We start from the raw sequence: 23,232 nt of genomic DNA on the forward strand, positions 1-23,232 counted from the left end.
AACATTAAACTCTACCTGTAACTGGACACTTCCAGTATGAAAATTTCGAGAAATAAAAACACACTGAGAATGAGATTTAATCTTCGCCTTTGATGGTCTTTGCTTGCATCTCTCATCAGTTGCTTTAAGTTTGGTATCTTGAAATATTTCTCTGAAAAATATTTTACAGAGGATATTATTAAACATGTATTATAAACCAATTGATAGTTTCCAACAATTCTACACAAAAGTTTTTAAATCAGAACAAATATATTACTACATATTTATTTATAAAAGCACAAATCATATATTCCCTTCTCATATGTTATTGATTTAATTACACCTATTTTTTTCATAGAATGTAAGCTAAGCTACTTCTTCACAGGGTTGACATTTCCATTTTGAAGATTAACCAAGAGTTTTTCATAACCTTTTCTCTGGTTATGAGGTAACCGATTGACTTTAATGTCAACTATTCTTTTCATAGATTTGCCTTTAATGGCAAAGGGGATGAAATGAAATAAAACTTGGCCAATTTTATATTTAATAATAGCTCTGGCAAAAATGAGTGGAAAGAAACTGAATTGAAACGGATGACTTACAAGGGAAGAGTACCTGTGGTCTTTATGCACGCAACCATAAACAATTTTGAGAGTTAGAAATAATGAAGCAGCAAGCAAACCCCCAGCTGATTAAAGACAGTTAAATATAAAGGAATATATTTTTTAAATGATTTTTATTTTTTCCATTATACTTGGTTTACAGTGTTCTGACAATTTTCTATTGTACAGCAGTGACTCAGTCACACACACACACATACACATTCTTTTTCTCACATCATCCTCCGTCATTACTTATCCATTCCAAAGGCAATAGTTTGCATCTATTAACCCCAGATTCCCAGGTCCATCCTACCCTCCCCCCCTTTCCCTTGGCAACCACAAGTCTATTCTCCAAGTCCATGAGTTTCTTTTCTGTGGAGAGGTTTATTTGTGCTGCATATTAGATTCCAGATAAGTGATATGATATGGTATTTGTCCTTCTCTTTCAGATTTACTTCATTTAGTATGAGAGTCTCTAGTTCCATTCATGTTGCTGCAAATGGCATTATTTTGTTCTTTTTTATGGCTGGGTAGTATTCCATTGTGTATATATACCACATCTTCTTAATCCGGAATGCATTTTTTAATAGTAATTCTAAACTATTTAAAAAAAGAATGCTCATTGGAGTTCCCGTCGTGGCTCAGTGGTTAATGAATTCGACTAGTATCCGCGAGGATGCCAGTTTGATCCCTGGCCTTGCTCAGTGGGTTTAAGGATCCAGCCTTGCCGTCAGCTGTGGTGTAGGTCACAGACACAGCTTGTTGCTGTGGCTGTGGCTGTGGTTGTGGCTGTGGCCAGCAGTTACAGCTCCAATTCGACCTCTAGTCCAGGAACTTCCATAAGCCGCAGATGAGGCCCTAAAAAGACAAAAAAAAAAAAAAAAGAATTCTCATTGCCATTTCCTTTCTCTGAGGTACTAGAAATTTTCCAAATTAATTTGAGATCATATTATGTTAGTTAATGAGGTATTAACAATTAGAATTCATTCTTTTTTTCACTTTTCGGGGCCTCATGTGTGGCATATAAAGCTTCCCAGGCTAGAGGTTGAATCAGAGCTTCAGCTGTTGGCCTACACCACAGCCACAGCAATGCTGGATCTCAGCCACGTCTGCAACCTACACCACAGCTCACGGCCACACCAAATCCTTAACCCACTGAGTGAGGCCATGGATCTAACCATATCCTCATGGGATACTAGTTGGGTTTGCTATTCGCTGAGTCACAACGGAAACTCCAGAATCCATTCATTTTTTTTAAATTCAGTTCACTTAGCAAATATTCATTCAGTACTTACTATGTGGCAGGCATTATGCTGGATATTGTATATATTGTGGCAGGTGAAAAAAGGCACAGGCACTACCCTCAGGGAACTGTCATTGCTCTCATGGAGCTTAAACACTAGTAAGGGAGATAGATATTAATAAAATAATGACAAGAAATGAAAAATTACAACTGTGGAAAGTGTTATCAAGGAAAGCTACCTTGCTACTGTGTGAATAGATATGAAATAGAATTAACCTGGTCAGAGAAGTCAGGGAAGGCTTTTCTGAGGAAGGGATGATTGAATTGGGCATCCGAAGAAATGGGGGAAGTTATTAGATACAGTGTAGTGGAGCAGGGGAGTTGTAGGAGTAAGAATATGCTAGTCAGAGAGAATATCAGGTATAAGGACCTACTGACCAGATTAGGACAGGATAGCTAAAGTACAGAAACCAAGAGGGAAAGTGGGAGATGACATTAGAAAGTATGCATGAGCAGATCGTGTACCTTAGAAGTCATGTTGTTTTGTCTTTATCCTAAAAGCACCAGGAAGTCACTTATAATATAGTGGGAATGGGGTGGAAGGGTGACTTGATCAGATGTGAATTTGGAAACTATCTGGCTAAAGTGTGAAGAAGAGAGTAAATGAGGACACAATGAAGGTAAAGGATCGGTTATAACTCCTACTCTAGGAGCCTCTGTGGGGGTTAATACATTGGATAATGTGGTGGCATTGGTAATGGGGAGAAATGGATAGACTTGAGCAATTTATAAGGTAAAATAAATAGAAGTAGGTGATGGTTCAAATTTGGTAGGTGTGGGAAAGAGAGAGGGAGATATCAAGCATGGCTTCCATGTCTTTTCAGAGGAAAAGTCAAAATACATCAGTCCTTCCCCATACAGATGGCCAAGAAACACATGAAAAGATGTTCAGCGTCACTCATTATTAGAGAAATGTAAATCAAAACCACTCTGAGGTACCACCTTACACCAGCCAGAATGGCCATCATCCAAAAGTCTACAAACAATAAGTGCTAGAGAGGGTGTGGAGAAAAAGGAACCCTAGTACACTGTTGGTGGGATTGTAAATTGGTGCAACCACTGTGGAAAACAGTATGGAGATCCTCAGTAAACTAAACATAAAACTACCATTTGATCCAGCAGTCCCACTGAAAACCACAGAGAAAACCACAACTCGCAGAGACACATGTACTTCAATGTTCATTGCAGCACTATTTACAATATCCAAGACATGGAAACAACCGAAATGTCCATCAACAGAGGAGTGGATCCAGAAGATGTGGTACATATACACAATGGAATATTACTCAGCCATCAAAAAGAACGAAATACCAGCATTTTTAGCAACATGGATGGACCTAGAAACTATCATGCTAAGTGAAGTCAGCCATACAATGAGACACCAACATCAAATGCTTTCACTGACATGTGGAATCTGAAAAAAGGACAGACGGAACTTCTTTGCAGAACAGATGCTGACTCACAGACATTGAAAAACTTATGGTTTCCGGAGGAGACAGTTTGGGGGGTGGGGGGATCTGCTTGGGCTGTGGGATGGAAATCCTGTGAAATCAGATTGTTATGATCATTATACAACTACAGATGTGATAAATTCATTTGAGTAATAAAAAAAATAATAAATAAATACATAAAATAAATCAGTCCTTCCTTAACCTCCCATTTTCCTCCAGTTCCTTCCCCTTTTATCAATTTCCCTTCAAAGAAAAATCGTATTAAAAGAGATGTACATACTAGTCTCAGTTTTCTCAATTCTTGTGTTTTACTCAAAGGTAAGCTTCTGAACCATCACTCCACTAAACTGTTTAAGGCCACCAATAACTTCCATGTTGTTAAATCCAAAAATCATTTCTCCATCCTGTCTTTCTCAATTGCCTAAGTACTTTCAACATAACTGCCCATTGCCTCCTCCTTGAAATATTTTCTAATTTTGACTTCCTTGATACCACACACTTTTTAGCTTTTCCTTCTCAGATGTTATTGATTCTTCCTACTCTTTTTTTTTTAAGATTTCTAAATGTTGGTAAACTGAAGAAAACAGTCCTATGCTTTTTTCTTCTCTTACAACAATCACTCCCTGGTTAGTCTCATCTAGTTGTATGACTTTAGATATTTTCTATATGTTGATAACCTAAATCCTCAGCCTGGACTTCTCTCCTGAAGCTCATACATGTGTATCTGACTATCTCTTTGACATTTCCAGTTGGATGTCTCATAGGCTTTCAAACTTACACCCAAAATACAACCCCTAGATTATCATTACTCCCTCAACTTGTTCCCCACTCTTACTTCCTCATCTCAATAAACGGCACAATCAACTTTCAGTTGCTCATGGTAGGTGTCAGCATTAACTCTGCCACTTCGCTTCCCTCACCTCTAGCTTTACTAGCTTTACCTGCAAAACATATACCAACCCTTTCTTTTCTTCTCTCTCTCTTTTTTTTTTTTTTGTCTTTTTGTCTTTTTGCTATTTCGTGGGCCACTCCCATGGCATACGGAGGTTCCCAGGCTAGGGGTCAAATTGGAGCTGTAGCCCCTGGCCTACGCCAGAGCCACAGCAACTCAGGATCCGAGCCGCGTCTGCAACCTACACCACAGCTCACGGCAATGCCAGATTGTTAACCCACTGAGCAAGGGCAGGGATCGAACCCACAACTTCATGGTTCCTAGTTGGATTCATTAAACACTGCGCCACGATGGGAACTCCCCAACCCTTTCTTTTCATCTCATCTACTTCCATATTAGTCTAAGACACTATCATCCCTAACCTGGACTGTGTAATAGCCTCCTAACTTGTCTCTCAGACATAAGAAAAGTTATTTTGAAAATGTGAATCAGAACTCTCCCACATTGCTGATGGTAGTATACATCCATCTTGGAAAACTGTTTAGCAGATACTTATAAAGTTAAACATATGACCCAGCAGTTCAACTCTTAGGTATTTACTCAAGAGAAGGAAAAGCACATGAACAAAAAGATTTATACCAGACTGTTCATAGCAGCTTTATTCCAAAGGGCTACAATTGGAAATGATGTGAATGTCCAATTAACAGAGATATGGATAATCAAACTGAGGTAAATTCATACAATGGAATACTACTCATTAATAAAAACAATGAAATACAGATAAATGTAACACAAGTGAATCTCAAAAATATTATGCTAAGTAAAAAAAAATCAGACATAAAAAAGTCCATATGATTTAATTTATATAAAGTTCAAGAATAGATAACATTAATCTATGGTGATAAAAATCAGAACATTAATTACCTCTAGGTGGAAGGTGGGGAGTGATGCCTGGAAAGGAGGATGAGGGAACCTTGCAGCATGATGGAAAAGTTCTGTCTCTTGACTAGAGTCATGGTTACATGGGAATATATATTTGGAATTCTACATCGTAGACTTAAAATCTACATCTCAAAATGTAAAAAGTGTTATCAAAATGTAAACATCTGTAGGTGGCATTGTAGTCTTCTAGTATGTAGTAAATACTTGATGTTAGCTATCGTTATGATGATATTGTCATTCCCTTGCTTAAAACCTTCTGATGGCAGAAAAATAAAACCTAAACTCCATGTTCTAGCCTGCAAATTTCTATGTGATCTGACCCCTATCTACCTCCTTGATCTCATCATTTCCCTCTCTGCCTTCAGCCATATTCCCACTGAACTTCCTTCTGTTTACTGAACAATATCAAGATCATTCCCACTTGCTATCCCATTAGTGTAGAAAAAAAGCTCTCCCACAAGGGCGGCAGATGTCTGGCTCTTTCTTTTAATTCAAGTCGTAAATACGACCCGCTTGAAGAGACATTGCCTGACCACTTTATTCGTTAATTATCTGTCTCCTCCCAGTGGCACTGCAAATCTATGAAACAGGAACCTCATCTGACTTGTTCACAGTTGTATCCTCAGTACCTAGAACAATGGCAGGCACCAATAAATTTTTGCTTTAAGAATGAATTAGTGAATAATTGCCAGTTTTCAGACTTGTGCAAATGTATAGATAATATGCATCCATTTGCTGAAATGGGATACTGGAAGAGTGTATGGGAAGATTATATTACAATTTACATTCTTAACATCAGATAAAGTAAGTACTGAACCAATTAAATCATTAAAAACACCAAATTTTAGAGCTGGGAAGAACTGAGGTATCAAGTATCTTTTTTCCATCTCTGGCAAAAGACTACATTTAGATCATACCAGAGCATTCTGTCAGCTCTTTTCTTAAATATGTAGTAAAGAGAGAGCCTTTCGCTTTCAGTAATGTTTCTGACTTCCAAATTTGTAGTAGAAAAATTTTTAATTTTACAGCCTTTTATTATAATTCAAAGTCATGTCTTTTACAGAATAAATTACATCTCATTATTCCTTAAAATTTTAACGCATGAAGACTGCTATTATATTACTTAGACTATTATACTTCAAGGATATTCTTTTCATGCTATTTTAAACTTGTAGTTTCTCTCCCCAATCAAAATACATAATCAGTACCATTATAGCTATTAAATTTAACACCATTTGAGAAAGCCATTCACTGAATTTTTAAAAGAAAAAAAGTTAAATATTCTGGAGTTTCCGTTGTGCCTCAGTGGTTAATGAATCTGACTAGGAACCATGAGGTTGTGGGTTCAATCCCTGGCCTCGCTCAGTGGGTTAAGGATCCAGTGCTGCTGTGAGCTGTGGTGTAGGTCGCAGACACAGCTCCAATTAGACCCCTAGCCTGGGAACCTCCATATGCCACGGGAGCAGCCCTAGAAAAGGCAAAAAGACAAAAAAAAAAAAAAAAGTTAAATATTCTAATAAATCTTACCTTCGTTTGCAAATCAGGAACCACAAAGCTGATGCCAAAGCAAAGAAACCAATTCCCAAAGTAACAGCACCAGCAGCCAGAAAATAGGTTAAGTGGTTAAAAAAACCTATACAGATAAATCATAAAAGATTATTTCATGCATATATATTCGTTCTCTATGTAAAATTAAATGACAATATTTCAAATGATATTACATTGAGTAGTGTTTAACACATTAACTAGCAAGTAGGGAGATCTGAATTCTGATCCTGTCCCATCCTAATAAACTTCAAGAAACTGTGTTTGAGAATTACATGGAGCCTTATGCTGATTAGGGCCCAGGGCACATTTCTTTGACCCTGCCAAAATTTAATTCCTAGGTTTTGTGGGATTTTTTTTTTTTTTTTTACAGCTGTCACCTCCTTTTTTCTTATCCAGTTTCCTCCATTTCCAGTCCAGCTATGAATTATTAGGCTATTTTTCCACTATCATCCTTTGTTGTCCTCCAGCATAAGAAACTTCCCATTTTAAGATCTGTATTATCAACCACTACCAGGTGATAGATGAGGGTAATAAAGGACAAACAGGAGGAATTTTTTTAAATCTTAGAAATCTTTAAATATTTCATCCCTACTTCATCCCAGAAACAGTGAAAGATCATAGCCAAAAGCTAAATGTAAGCAATGTAAATGATAGTATATCACAGGTTTATAACGGAAAAGCCCATAGGGACTGCATAACTCCTTCATTTTATAGATGATAAAATTAAGGCCGAGGGAAAGAAGTAAGTGAAGTAATTAAAAGCAGTACTCTCTTTTTTTTATTATATTATTCCTGCTACCAAACATCTTAATACTGGTGTGTATTAAAAAGAATAAAGAAAGCATGAGATATTTATAGTAAGATTGGTCTCGTATCCATTAAGATTCTGAAATCTGCTACCTAAGCAGAAATCAAGCTGTAGAAATCTTTCACAGAGGCTGTATAGAACTTTAGGAGTCTTAAGACAATTTAGGAGTATATTATTTGGTGGGGAAAAGAGGTTAAAAAGTAAAAACTAATAGAATATATTTATGTGTGCACATATTATAAGTTCCACTAAAGGTATGACATGATAAAGACTGTTTGTTCCTGTATTTTTATTGTTTGCTAAATAATTTCCAGCTTTCTCAATGGTACCTCTCAAATCTTAATTTTCTTTTGGTTCAGAAATATGTACATTTAGGAATTAATGGTACAAAAGGTAATATAAGGCTATTTATCAAAGTGATACTTAAACACACAAAAAAACCCTCCAAATGCCTCACATTAGGGAGTCAATTAAATAAATTATGCTGTGTTATATATGAAAAGATAGAGATATTTTTGACCAGATAAACTGTTGTGAGGCAGTGTCCTGTGCACTGTAACAAAGATATCTCCAGGTATTATCAAATTATTCTGAGGAGCAGAACTGCCCTCAGTTGAGAATCACAGATATAATGATATAAGGAAATATCAGACAGTATTAAGTGACAAAAGCAAGATAGATAAAATCCATGTCTTTTTAACTATAAAAGATATAGTTTTAACTATAAAAGATATGGACAAAAGAAGAAAAGCCACACAAAGAAATGAGTAGGAGCTAAAACCACAGGCAAGCTAGGTACTAAAACCTGGAAGCAGGGATTAACTAGAAGAAGCAAAGTAAATCAGTGAGACAGTACTCATACCAAGCCATCCTCTGGCACAGTAAATGACCAACTCAAAAAAAAAAGCAAGGAGGAATCTTGGAAATTATAAATTTAAAAAAAATTGGCCATGCCCAAATGGAAGTTCCTGGGCCAGGCATTGAATCTACAACACAGCAGTGAATTAAGCCACTGCAATGACAATGCCAGATCCTTAACCTATTACACCATAAGGGAAAACCTGTATTAAAACATTCTAAGATAAATTCTTCTTTAAAAACAAAGAATAAAATGAAGATAATACTGAGAGATTCTCACAACTATATAAAGAAATGAAAAGTGGAATAAAGAAATTATGGGGGAGTTCTCATCGTGGCTCAGCAGAAATGAATCTGACTGGTATCCACAGGACACAAGTTTGATCCCTGGCCTCACTCAGTGCGTTAAGGATCTGGCATTGCCACGAGTTGTGGTGTAGGCTGCAGATGTGGCTTCGCTCTGGCATTGCTGTGGCTGTGGTGTAGGCCAGTGGCTACAGCTCTGATTCAACCCCTGTCCTGGGAACCACCATATGCCATGGGTGCAACCCTAAAAAGACAAAAAAAAAAAAAAAAAAAAGGAGATTTGGAAAATATTAAGAGTATAAAACATAAAAAGAGAGAATAGAGAATTAGCAGAGAAATAATATTCAGAAATGTAGACTAAGAAGGTTTCTTTAAAAACATTTTAAAATTCGCACATAGTAAAATTCCCTTACGTGTACATGTAGTTCTGCAAGTTTTGACAAATATAAAAAGTGTTTAATCACCACAATCAAGTTACAGAAAAATTTCATCACCCCCAAACATTTCCCTGTACAGCCTCTTAGTGGTTAAGTACTCACTGCTGGCAACCACTGATTCTTTTCCATCCCCATTCTCTATCCTTATACTTTTACCTTTTCTAGAGTATTAATGGAATATTACAGCATGTTGTCTTTTGAGTCTGTTTTTTTGTTTGTTTGGTTGGTTTTGGTTTTTTTGCCATTTCTTCGGCTGCTGCTGCGGCATATGGAGGTTCCCAGGCTAGGGGTCGAATCACAGCTGTAGCCGCCAGCCTACACCACAGCCACAGCAATGCCAGATCCAAGCCGCGTCTGTGACCTACACCACAGCTCACGGCAATGCCAGATCCTTAACCCACTGAGCAAGGCCAGGGATTGAACCTGCAACCTCATGGTTCCTAGTCAGATTCATTAACCACTGAGACACAATGGGAACTCCTGAGTCTGTACATTTTTAAACTTAGCATAATGCAGAGCTCCCATTGTGGCTCAGTGGTAACAAACTCAACTAGAACCCATAAGGATGTGACTTCGATCCCTGGCCTCATTCTGAGGGTTAAGGATCTGGCATTGCTGTGAGCTGTGGTGTAGGTTGCAGACTCAGTTCAGGTCTGACATGGCTGTGGCTGTGGCATAGGCCAGCAGCTGCAGGTCTGATTCAACCCCTAGACTGGGAACTTCCATATGTCATGGCATGGCCCCAAAAAAGACAAAAAATAAAACAGAACAAAACAGCATAATGCATCTGAAATTCATCTATGTTGTTCCATGTATCAGCAGTTTTTTTTTTTAATTGCTGAGTAATATTCTACTTTACAGATGTACTACAGTTTATTTCCTAGGTGAGAAATATTTGGTTGTTTCCAATTTGAAGTTGTTAGGAATAAAGCATTCTATGCATTAACATACAGGCATTTGTTTGAACGTAAGTTTTTATTTCAATGGGATCATGTGGCAAGTACATATTGAAATTTATAAGAAACTACCTTACAACAGACACCACAGAAATAGAAAGGATCATAAGACACTACTAAAAACAACCATATGCCAATAAAATGGACAACCTAGAAGAAATGGAGAGATTCTTACAAAGGTACATCAGGAAGAAACAGAAAACAGGAATAGACCAATCACAAGTACTGAAACAAACAACCCAACTGAAAAATGGGCAGAAGACCTAAATAGACATTTCTCCAAAGACACATGGATGGCCAGTATGCACATGAAAAAATGCTCAACATCACTAATCAATAGAGAAATGCAAATCAAAATTACAATGAGAGCACCATTGTAATTCTGGAGAGGGTGTGGAGAAAAGGGAACTCTCCTTCACTATTGGTGGTAATGTAAATTGGTAAAACCAATATGGAAAACAGTATGGCGGTACCTCAGGAAACTAAATATAGAACTATTAGGAGATGGGATTAAGATGGTGGAATAGAAGGACTGGAGCCCAACTTCTCTCCTAAAAACAACAAAATTCACAACTAAAGACTGAGCACTCTTCACCCAAATGGACCAGAAACCTTAAAAAAGATACCCTACTCCAGAAGAAAAAGAGGAGGCCACATCAAGAGGTAGGAAGAGCAATTTCACGATATAAACAACCCCATACCTCTGGGGTGGGAAGCTCCAGAGACTGGAAACTAGCTCGTTCACAGAGACTCACCTACAGGAGTGAGAATTCTGAGCCACACATCAAACTCTCACGTGTGGGGATCTGGCACTGGGAGAAAGAGCCCCGGAGCATCTGGCATTGAAGACCAGTGGGGCTTGTGCGCAGGATCCACAGGACTGGGGGAAATGGAGACCCCATTCTTAAAAGGTGCACATGGACTTTCACGTGCACTGGGTCCCAGGGCAAAGCAAAGTCTCCATGGGAATCTGGGTCAAACCTGACCACAGTTCTTGGAGGACATCCTGGGAAAACAGGGGTGAATATGGCTTGTTCTGAAGGAAGGACATGGAAAGAAAAGCTCTCGGGAATATTTGGCAGCTGCCTTTCTCTGGAGGTGGCCATTTTGGGAAAATCTGGCCCCACCCATCAGTCAGTGCTGAGAAGTCCCAGGGCAAACAACAATCCAGGTGGTATCGCAGCCCCGCCCCTCAGTAAACAGGCTACCTGAAGACCTCTCAGGCACACAGCTGCCTCTAATCCCATCCAGAGACTAAGCCCCACCCACCAGAGGGATAGGAATCAGCTCCACCTACCAGTGGGCAGGCATCAGCCCCTCCCATCAGGAAGCCTATAGCAAGCCCCCATACTGACTTCAGCCACAGGGGGGCAGACATCAGAAGTAAGAGAGGCTACAACTCTATCATCTGTAAGATAGTCACCACACCAAAAACCTATCAAAATGAAAAGACAGAGAACTATAATTCAGTTGAGGGAGAAAGGAAAAACCCCAGAAAATTAGCTAAGCAAGGAGGAGGTTCTTAGCCTCCAGGAAAAAGACTTTAGACTGTTGGTGCTAAAGATGATGCGAGACATTGGAAATAAACTGGAGGCAAAGATGGATAACTTACAGGAAATGCTGACCAAAGAGATACAACATATAAAACTTAAACAAGAAGAGATGCAAAATACAATAACTGAAATAAAAAATTCACTAGAAGCAGCTAACAGCAGAATACAGGAGGCAAAAGAACGAATAAGCGAAGTGGAGGACAGATTAGTGGAAATTATGGATGCAGTACAGAAAAGAGAAAAAAGATTGAAAACAAATGAAGAGAGTCTCAGAGAACTCTGGGACAACATTAAATGCTCCAACATCCGTATTACAGGGGTGCCAGAAGGAGAAGAGAGAGAGAAGGAGACAGAAAAAATATTCTAAGAGATAATAGCCAAAAACTTCCCTAACATGGGAAAGGAACCACTCACTCAAATCCAGGAAGCACAACGAGTACCATACAAAATAAACCCAAGGAGGAACACCCCGAGACACATATTAATCAAACTGACCAAAATTAAAGACAATGAGAAAATCTTGAAAGCAGCTAGGGAAAAGAAACAAGTAACACATAAGGGAACTCCAATAAGGTTATTGGCAGATTTTTCAGCAGAAACTCTGCAGGCCAGAAGGGAGTGGCATGATACACTTAATGTGATGAAAGGAAAAAACCTCCAACCAAGATTACTCTACCCAGCAAAGCTCTCATTCAGATTTGAAGGAGAAATCAAAACCTTCACAGATAAGCAAAAGTTGAGAGAATTCAGCAACATTAAACCAGCCTTACAACAAATACTAAAGGAACTTCTCTAGGCAGACGAGAAAGGACAGCAACAGGAAACAAAAATGCCACAAATGACAAGGCTCACCAGTAAAGGTATATATACAGTAAAGATACGAAATCATCCATGTACAATTATACCACCAAAATCAGAAATCATGAGAAGAGGTGGATACAAATGCAGGACACTGGAGATGAACTTGCAATTAAGAGAACAACAACTTAAAACAATCTCATATACATATAGGACTCTTATATCAAAACTTCAGAATAACTGCAAACCAAAAATCTACAGTTGATACACAAACAAGGAATCTGTGGAGAAGAAATATATCTCATAGTAAATAAGTGCATAATCCACCATAAAGGGGGTCATTTGACATCATTCTTGGAATTCTGAATTCTTCTTATATCTGATTCTGACTTCCTCTCGATCAAAGAATTTATGATAATTATAATTAATGCAACTGTACAATTAAATAATACAGTTCTACAAATGTATTATTAATAACCATTTCTCTCCATGGCACAATGTAAGGTCCATAATGTCTTGTTTATCACATCACCTAGAATGTTGTAATGCCTATATTGAAAAATCAACAAGATGTAACAAATTGTGAGTACATATTTATATAGTTATACTGTTTTTTAACCAACTTATGAATTTTATATGTTACTTATTTTCAGAGGGTATATTATTTTTGTTCTTACCAGTTGTTATTCTTTTTATTATGCTATATAAAATATTTAATGGTATATAAGGCTTTCTTATTTATAAATTTTAGTTGCATAACAATTTTAATATAACGCTAATTTTTAAAGAAAAATTGAAATGTAATAGATAATACTAAATAGTAAAGATGAAAGCCATATAAAATGGGATAAAGTATAGAATAAATTTCTTATTTGTCTCAACATATTTTCCATTCCATTTCTCCAGAGGGAGTCACTTAATCTGTTTCTTAAGATCCATGATATAATAATCTGTGTGAATGTAATTGTGTTTAAATGTATGTATTTTATTCTGTAAAAAAATAAAAATGAAATTTCAATTAAAAAAAACCTAATGTGATAGAGAAGTATTAAAACATACCTTACTCATGATATTGGTTTTATCAGGGAGGAGATGAAGGGAAGAGAATATGGATGGAATATAAGCCTAGACTTTAATCTATAATGTCTTATTTCTTTAAAAAATTAAAAAATCTGAAGCTTATATGGAAAAAAATTATTTAGTAGATTGCATGACTGTCTGTTATTGTCTTTTTAAAATTTTTCTTATTTTCTCAAATATTTTAAAAATATAAAAACAATATGATTCCAATTTTGAAAAAAAAAAAGGAAAGAAAAAGGAAGAAATACATTTATATAGCAAAATAATTAACACTGGCTATTCCTGGAGTAAGGGATTAGTTATAATTTTCTACTCCAGGAGTTCCTATCATGGCACAGCGGAAACAAATCCAACTAGGAACCATGAGGTTGCAGGTTTGATCCCTGGCCTTGCTCAGTGTATTAAGGATCCAGCGTTGCCATGGGCTGTGGTATAGGTCACAGACGCATCTTGGATCTGGAGTTGCTGTGGTTGTGTGTAGGCCGGCAGTTGTAGCTCTGATTTGACCCCAGGCAGGAGATCCTCCATATGCCGTGGGTGCGGCCCTAAAAAGTACAATAAATAAATAAATAAATATTTTTTTCAATTCCAGGCTTTTCTGAACATTCAAATTTTGTACCAAGAATATCTTAGAAAAATCAGGAACAAAAAAAAAAAATATTTGGGAGGGCTGTACCCATGGCATGCAGGAAGTTCCCAGGTCAGGGACTGAACCCAAGCCACAGGAGTGACAATGACAAATCCTTAACTGCTAGGCCACCAATGAACTACAGGAACAAAAAAATTTAATGTTCTTATTCCTGACTCCTTTACTTAGATCTCCATGGAGCAGTTTCTTTATTATTACCACTGTGTTTACAGCCCTCTTAGCTTTCTCTTGAAGATCTCTGCCCTCCTCTTTACTCTTTTTGTATTTAGCCATTAGGGAAGAAGATGGGTGCCATTAGTAGACCACCATTCTAATCCTTGGTTTAAATGGGCCATTTACATCTTAGGGGAACTGCAATGAGGTATAAAGAATTTTGAAATCACTTTACCAAGAGAAAGACAAATTACATATTTCCTGATACCTCCAACAAGTCACACTTTCTCTCTAAATCAGTCTGTAAAATGAAAAGGGTTGGCTCCTATCATTAAGATTCCCCTCTCACTTTGAAGGTTTAGTTAACACATAATTTAAAGAAACATTATATACAAAGGTAGTATTTCTACTTGCTTGACTCTGCCTTTAAGTATCCTATCTAAAGTAGTAACTCCTCATTTCCGACAGTCATTCTATTATATCACAGTTTCTTTGCCTTTAATAATTATCATAAGTAATCTTTTTTAATAAGTAAACTTCTTTACTTATTGGTTTATTGTCTGTTGTCTTCTTTCTCTACCAGAAGATAAATCTTTTTCACTATGGTATCCTCAGAATTTAAAATAATGGCTGATTATTTGAGAAATGATTCAGTGAGTAAGTGATAGGCACAGTGCTAGATGCTAGGCTACAAAAATGAGTAATATAGGTACTTGGTTTAATAGGAAGGTCATATATGTGAAAAAAGAATAAGTGCAATTAAGAAGTATTATATGCATTGTCCCTGCAGGGGCTCATGCTGCTGCTGTGGCCCACGTTTGATCCCTGGCCTGGGAATATCCACATGCTGCGGACTCAGACAAAAAAAAAAAAAAAAGTGCTATAGGCATTATAAATGGAAAAAATAAATAGAAATACAGATACAGGAAGATCTATAAAAAGATAGGACACTTAAAAAAAAAAAAAGGCTCCATAACAGTTAAACATGATTTCAGAACTTTCTTTTTTTTTTTTTTTTTTTTTTTTTTTGTCTTTTTGCTATTTCTTGGGCCGCTCCCACGGCACATGGAGGTTCCGAGGCTAGGGGTTGAATAGGAGCTATAACCACCAGCCTGCGCCAGAGCCACAGCAACACTGGATCCCAGCCGCGTCTGCAATCTACAACACAGCTCAAGGCAACGCCAGATCGTCAACCCACTGAGCAAGGGCAGAGACCAACCCTGCAACCTCATGGTTCCTAGTCAGATTCGTTAACCACTGCACCATGACGGGAACTCCATGATTTGAGAACTTTCTACTGCCAAACCCTTGCCAAGAATTGATGATTCAAAGATAAGTAATACATGGCCATAGAGTTTACAATCTGGAAAGGACAACGTTTAAACAATATTCTTTAAACAATTCTAATTGCTATGATAATGACCTATTGATAGCACTAAGACAACAAAGGCAGTCTGACCAAGTGCAGGAATAGTGTTTTAGAGAAGACCTGAGCTGAATCCTACAGAATGAGTAACAAATAGCTAGCCAAAGATTTAAACCATCTTCCATCTTAAGATAAACAAAACTTTGCCTCTACCCACTGCAACCTCCCATTTACAACTGATCCTTATCATTTGTAGACACAACTCTTAGTATGAGAATTTCCACATCTTCACAACTGCTATTCCCAAGGTCATTAATACCTGCATTAACACAAAATTGAAAGGTCACTATTGACCATTCCCTCTCTCTTACCTTGGCATAAATAACCTAAATTCATTTGGTTCCCCCCCTCCAACTTCTCTGTTATAACTTTATTGCCTTTATAGGTCCCTCTTTCTCAGTGCATTCATCTTTTAAACTAATTCTATGTAGATACCAGCATATCCTTTAACATCTCTCTCTCTACGTGGAACAACATATACATAGAGATATATAAGTATACATATATAGACGTAGATGCTACTCATCCATATCTATGTCTATAATATTTAACCAGTCATATCGGCATCAGAAGTATTTTCAGATTATTTTTTGCAGTGATTCCAGAACTAAAAGTTCTGTTTTATTGTTTGAGTATTCACAAATTACTTATTTATTATATTCTTTCAGAACTGTCAGATTTCAGTGTCAGGTGAAACGCCAATTCAATAAGCAGCTATTGAACACCAAATATGTGTGAGATACTGTTTGAGGCACCAAACGAGGGTTAAAAAGCCATTTAACTAAGAGTGAATCCTTGCCCTGAGGTTTAAAAATCTATAACGAAATAGAAGCAGGGCTCATATACAACTTGTATTAAAAAGGTGACCCATATTGAATTTTTTAGTTGGTGGCTGTTCTGACTGATAAAAAACTAACTTGATATATGAACGTGGAAGTATTATTTACTAGGCTGACTGGATTTTAATGTTCTTATTTGAAAAACAGGAGTCATATTATCTGTCTCACAGAATTAGAATAAGGAACAAATGAGATAATGATACAAGGAATTACTAACATAGTAAAGAAAAAGACATCTTGTTGGAGGCATGAATATGCAACGTGACAAAGAATGGAAAGAAAAGACTGGCGCCATAGAGTGGCTGTAGAGGTCAGTCTATATTTTACACAAAGTCTTGTGACTCTCTCATGACCCTTGAGGCAAAACGAAAGAGAACATCAAAAAACGGCATCTTGAAAACAAGATTGTTAAAGCAGTGACATTCTCAGGACTAGAGCCTTGGGGGATTTATGGGAGAGGCCATAGATGGCTTGAAGCAAAGAACAAGTTACGGCCTGGGAGGGCTAAAACATTTATGATTGCTTTATGTGCTTAGGAATGACTGTCCTAGCATATCTTGCCTCCAATAAGTCTGAAGTAAAATACAGATGTATCCCCTGCACGTACAAGGAAGTAGAAAATAGTAAATAAAATCATGAGTTGGCTCAGAGGGTGGCTATTGCCTCTTGAAGGCGGTAGCCCCCTGATCCCCACTCTATTTCTTTGTCTCTTTCTTCTTATTCTGCAGCACCGCTGACTTCGGGACCTGGGTTGACAAGCAGGCCTCGTCAACGTCTCAAACATATTCCAGGCCATACAGCAAGACTCAACAAGCTTTACAGAATCATTATTATACATACCACATTCCCGGACAATAATATAATTAATTTTAAATTAATAACCTAATATATACCCTAAGAAAAGCTCATATACTTGTGCAAATTTCAAAGCACAGTGTAAATAACCCATGCCTTGAAGAAATCAATGGAAATTTGGAAATACACAGCAAACTAAACAACAATGAAGCCCTCTGTATAAATGCTTGCAGCAACAAGGATGAAGACAAACTCAGGGGAAATGTATGGCCCTAAATGCTATATTAGGGGGAAAAAAGCTGAAAAATAAGGAGCCTAGCATTCAAATTATAAGTTGAAAAGACCAGCAAAATAAGTCCAAATAATGTAGAGGAAGGAAATAAATAAAATTAATAAAAACATGTTAATATTTTAGGTAAAGACTAATAAGATTAACAAATCTCTAGTAAGATTAACCAAATTTTTAAAAAGAAGGCACAAGTAAACACTAAAAATGAATAAAGAACATGACTACAGTTATAGCAGAGATTTAAATGAGAAAATACTTTCAATGAATTTATGCTAATATATTCTAAAACTTATACTAAATTATATATACCTAAAAAGTGACTTACAAAAAGTGACTCAAGAAGCAACAGAAAATCTAAGTGAATATGTATCCATTAAATTGAATCAGCAGTTACAAAGTTTCCCCAAAGAGAACAGCTGGCCCCAATAACTTTATAATTTTTACTGTATACCCATGATTCAAGTATTTCTTATCTTATACAAGCTCTTCTACAGAACATAGATTCTCTGGTTGTTTGTCCAAATATAATTTCCTCTTCTTCCCAGGCAAAAAGCGAAACTACGTGTCCCAGCTTCCCATACCATTAGGTGAAGCCATGCGAATTTGACTGGAAGTGATATCATAAAACCAGTAATCAATGGAATTTGAGTGGAAGTGATGTCATAAAACCTTCCCTAAGACCTTTCTCCATGTTCTTTCTACATTTAGGTTTGACCTGGATTGCGATTATCCCCAGGGAACTTTGGTCATCATGGATCTAACTGACATTTACAGAAAACTCAACGCAAATAAAAGGACACACAGGAGTGCCCATCGTGGCGCAGTGGTAATGAATCCGACTAGGAACCATGGAGGTTGCGGGTTTGATCCCTAGCCTTGCTCAGTGGGTTAAGGATCCGGCGTTGCCGTGAGCTGTGGTGTAGGTTGCAGATGCGGCTCGGATCCTGCGTTGCTGTGGCTCTGGCGTATACTGGCAGCTGCAGCTCCGATTTGACCCCTAGCCTGGGAACCTCCATATGCCGCGGGAGCGGCCCAAGAAATGGCAAAAAAAAAAAAAAGGACACACAACGTAACATAGCAAGATTTGTGGGATGCTACTAAAGCAGGACTTAGGGGGAAATCAATGCCAAAACCTACAATATTAGGAAAAATGTATGACTAATCTTAAAATCTAAAATAAGCAGAGAAAATTAAGTGCAAAGTAAACAGAAAAAAAAATTTAAAAACAAAAGTGGAAACCAATGAAATAGAAAACAAAAACAGTAGAGAAAATCAATGAAACAGAAAGCTGGTTCTTTGATATTTATAAAATTGATAAACTTCTAGCCTGTCTGATCAATAAGAAGAAAAAAGGCACAAATTATCAATAACAGAAACGAGAGAGGTGACATTACTACAGATTCTAAGATATTAAAAGAATAATAAGGCAATGTTATAAACAATTTTATGCTAATAAACTTAACAACTTAGACAAAAAATTCCTTAAAAGATATAAATTTTCAAAGTTCACTCAAGAAGAAAGAGATAACATAAGAAGATAACACATCTATCAAAGAAATTGAAATTGTAGTTAAAATTCTTACAATGAAAACTCCACGTCCAGGTGCTTCGTTGGTAAATACTACCAAATACTTAAGGAAAAAAAAAAACAGCACTAGCTAGCACTCTACACAACCACTTCCAAAAATTTGAAGAGAAGAGAATACTTTCTTTCTTTTTTTTTTTTTTTTTTTTTGTCTTTTTAGGGCCGAACCCATAGCACATGGAGGTTCCCAGGCCCCAGGCTAGGGGTCTAATCGCAGCTATGGCTGCCAGACTATGCCACAGCCACAGCAATGCAGGATCCAAGCCACATCTGTGACCTACACCACTGCTCATGGCAACGCCGGACCCTTAACCCACTGATCGAGGCCAAGGATTGAACCCGCAACCTCATGGTTCCTAGTGCTCCCTAGCAGATTCATTCCACAGTGCTCCCTAGCAGATTTGTTTCCACTGAGCCACAACGGGAACTCCGAGAATACTTTCTGATTTATTATATAATAGCAAGTTAGATCCAATATTTTGTTAAAAGGATAATACATCGTGATTAAGTGGAGTTTATCCCAAGAAGACAGAGTTGGTTTAGCATTAAAAAACCAACCAATGCAATTCACCATATTAACAAGGTAAAAAAGAAAATCCATGTGATCAATATGGAATCTATGTCAATAGACACAAGTTGAAATTTGAAACATCCATTCCTGATTTTTAAAAATAACTCTCAGTAGCTGGGACAGAAGGGAATCTCTAACCTGATCTCTAGTTATCAGATTCCCCAAACTAATAAAGATGATTTATTTAAAAAAATCAAACTTGATGGTGAAAGACTCAATGCTTTTCCCCTAAAATCAGACAATACAAGGATGTTCATACTTCTAATTCTATTCACTACTGCACTGAAGGTTCTAGCCAGTGCAGCCAGCCTGAAAAAGAAATAAATGGCATCTAGATTAAAAAGGAAAAAACAGGAGTTCCTGTTGTGGCTCAGCAGTAATGAACCCAACTAGTATCCATGGTGACACGGGTTTGATCCCTGGCCTTGCACAGTGGGTTAAGGATCCAGTGTTACTGTGAGGTGTGGTGTATGTTACAGATGGAGTGTGGATCCCATGTTGCTGTGGCTGTGGTGTAGGCTGGCAGGTACAGTTCCAATTTGACTCCTAGCCTGGAAACTTCCATATGCTGTAAGTGCAGCCCTGAAAAAAAAGAAAAAGAAAAACATAGGTGTTTACATTCTTAGCATTTTGGTCTGGATGTTTTTGTGCCTCCCAAATTCACATGTCGAAATCCTAATGCCCAATGTGATGGTTTCAGGAGGTGGGGCCTTCAAGAGATTGCTACACGTTACATCCTGTAAGTGGAGTCCTCATGAAACAGATAAGCACTCTGATGAAAAAGATTCCACAGCACTCCCTAGCTCCTTCCACCAGTTGAGGACAGAAAAAAAGCAAGAAGATGGCTCTCACAAGACACAAAACTTGGTCTTATGGGTACCCTGATCACAGACTTGCAGCTTCCAGACTGTGAGAAATAAATTTCTGTCGTTTATAATACACCTCATTTGTGGTATTTTGTTATAACAGCTTGAAATGTTTAAGACACATAGAGAACATAATCATATATATATAGAAATTCCTGTGGAATTTTAAATAAACTAGTAAAACAATTAAGTCGAGTTTAATAAGACTGCAGGATACAAGAACAGTATACAAAAACCAATTTTCTCCTGGAAGTGTAAAACTCCTAGAAGAAAATACAAAAAAAGTTTTATGACGTTAGTCTTAGCAATTATTTCATGAATATGACAGTAAAAGCATAGATAACAAAAGAAAAAATAGGCAAATGGAACCATATCAAACTAAAAATTACTGCATTGCAAAGGAGACAATCAACAGAGTGAAAGGCAAAATGCAGAGTGAAAAAAAAATATTTGCAAACAATAAGGGATTAATTTCCAATTTATAAAAGCTACAACTCAAAGGCAACAAAACCTAATAACCCAACTTACAATGGGCTAAAGACTTCAATGACATTTCTCCAAAGAAGATAATAAATGGCCAATAGGCATATGAAAAGATGTTCAACATCTCTGACCATTAGGGAAATGTAAACAAAGCCACAACAAGATGTGACCTCCCACTGGTTAGAATGGCTATTTTCAACAACAACAATAACACAAAAGAGGATGCAAAGAAACTGGAACTCTGTACACTGTGAGTGGAAAGGCAAAATAGCACAGCTTCTATGAAACATACAGATATTCCTCACAGATTTGATCCCTGGCCTTTCTCAGTGAGTTAAGGATCCAGCGTTGCTGTGAGCTGTGGTGTAGGCAGCAGATGTGGCTCAGATCTCGTGTTGCTGTAGCCCTGGCACAGGCCGGCAGCTACCACTTGGATTGGACCCCTAGCCTGGGAACCTCCCTATGCCATGAGTGTGGCCCTAAAAAGACAAAAAGACAAAAAAAAAAGGAAAAAAGAAAAATACAGATATTCCTCAAAAAATTAAAATTAACCCAGACACCTACAGTCAATTACTCTTTGATAAAGGTGGCAAGAATATAAAACGGGAAATAAAAACAGCCTTTTCAGCAAGTGGTGTTGGGAAAATTGGACAGCTGCAAGCAAATCAATGAAACTGGAACACACCCTCATACCATGCACAAAAATGAACTCAAAATGGCTTAAAGACTTAAATGTAAGACAAGATACCATTGAACTCCTAGAAGAGAACATAGGCAAAACATTCTCTGAAATCAACCTTACAAATGTTTTCTCAGGTCAGTCTCCCAAGGCAACAGAAACAGATGCAAAAATAAACCAATGGTACCTAATCAAACTGACCAGCTTTTGCACAGCAGAGGAAACCATGAAAAAAACAAAAAGACAACTTACAGAATGGGAAAAAATAGTTTCAAATGATGCAACTGACAAGGGCTTAATCTCTAAAATATACAACTTATACAACCCAACAGCAAAAAAAGCAATAACTCAATTGAAAAAAGGACAAAAGACCTGAATAGACATTTCTCCAAAGAAGATATACAGATGGTCAACAAGCACATGAAAAAAATGCTCAGCATCACTAATTATTAGAGAAATGCAAATCAAAACTGCTATGAGGTACCACCTCACACCTGTCAGAATGGCCATCATTAACAAGTCCACAAATAACAAATGCTGGAGAGGGTGTGGAGAAAAGGGAACTCTCCAACACTGTTCATGGGAATGTAAACTGGTACAACTACTATGGAAAACAATGCAGAGGCACCTCAGGAAACTAAATATAGAACTACCATATGACCCAGGAATCCCAATCCTGGGCATATATCCAGACGAAATTTTCACTGAAAAAGACACATGCACCCATATGTTCACTGCAGCACTCACTATTCACAATAGCCAAGCCATGGAAAACAACCTAAATGTCCATCAACGGATGAATGGATTAAGAAGATGTGGTATATATATAAAATGGACTACTTGGCCATAAAAAAGAACAAAATAATGCCATTTGCAGCAAGATGGATGCAACTAGAGACTCTCAAACTAAGTAAAGTAAGTCAGAAAAAGACAAATACCATATGCTATCACTTATATCTGGAATCTAATGTACGACACAAATGAACGTTATCAACAGAAAATTCATGGACTTGAAGAACAGACTTGTGGTTGCCAAGGGGGAGGGAATAGGATGGACTGGGAGTTTGCAGTTAATAGATGCAGACTATGGTACTTGGAGTGGATAAGCAGTGAGATCCTGCACGGGGAACTGTATCTAGTCACTTGTGATGGAACATGATGGAGGATAATGTGAGAAAAAAAAATATATATATATGACTGTGTCACTTTGTTGTACAATAGAAATTGACAGAACACTGTAAATCAAACTAAAATGGAAAAAATAAAAATCATAAAAAAATTAAAGTTAGAACCACCACATGATTCAGCAACCCTACTTATGGGTATTTACCCAAAAGAAATGAAAACAAGATCTCAAAATGATATTAACACCCCAACATTTGTC

General features: G+C 37.3%; 1 long non-coding RNA gene across 1 annotated transcript in view; it reads right to left on the bottom strand.

Annotated features, from left to right (window-relative positions):
* C6H1orf185 overlaps window positions 1-23,232 on the bottom strand; it is a 113,448-nt gene that overhangs the window by 27,328 nt on the left and 62,888 nt on the right. The window contains exons 4-5 of the long non-coding RNA XR_002345416.1: window positions 6,697-6,802; window positions 16-151 (exon numbers count right to left, since the gene is read on the bottom strand). This is a non-coding gene — a long non-coding RNA (chromosome 6 C1orf185 homolog). The remainder of the gene's footprint in view (window positions 1-15; window positions 152-6,696; window positions 6,803-23,232) is intronic.

Source organism: Sus scrofa, chromosome 6 (assembly GCF_000003025.6).
Source record: "Sus scrofa isolate TJ Tabasco breed Duroc chromosome 6, Sscrofa11.1, whole genome shotgun sequence".
Taxonomy (NCBI): Eukaryota; Metazoa; Chordata; class Mammalia; order Artiodactyla; family Suidae; genus Sus; species Sus scrofa.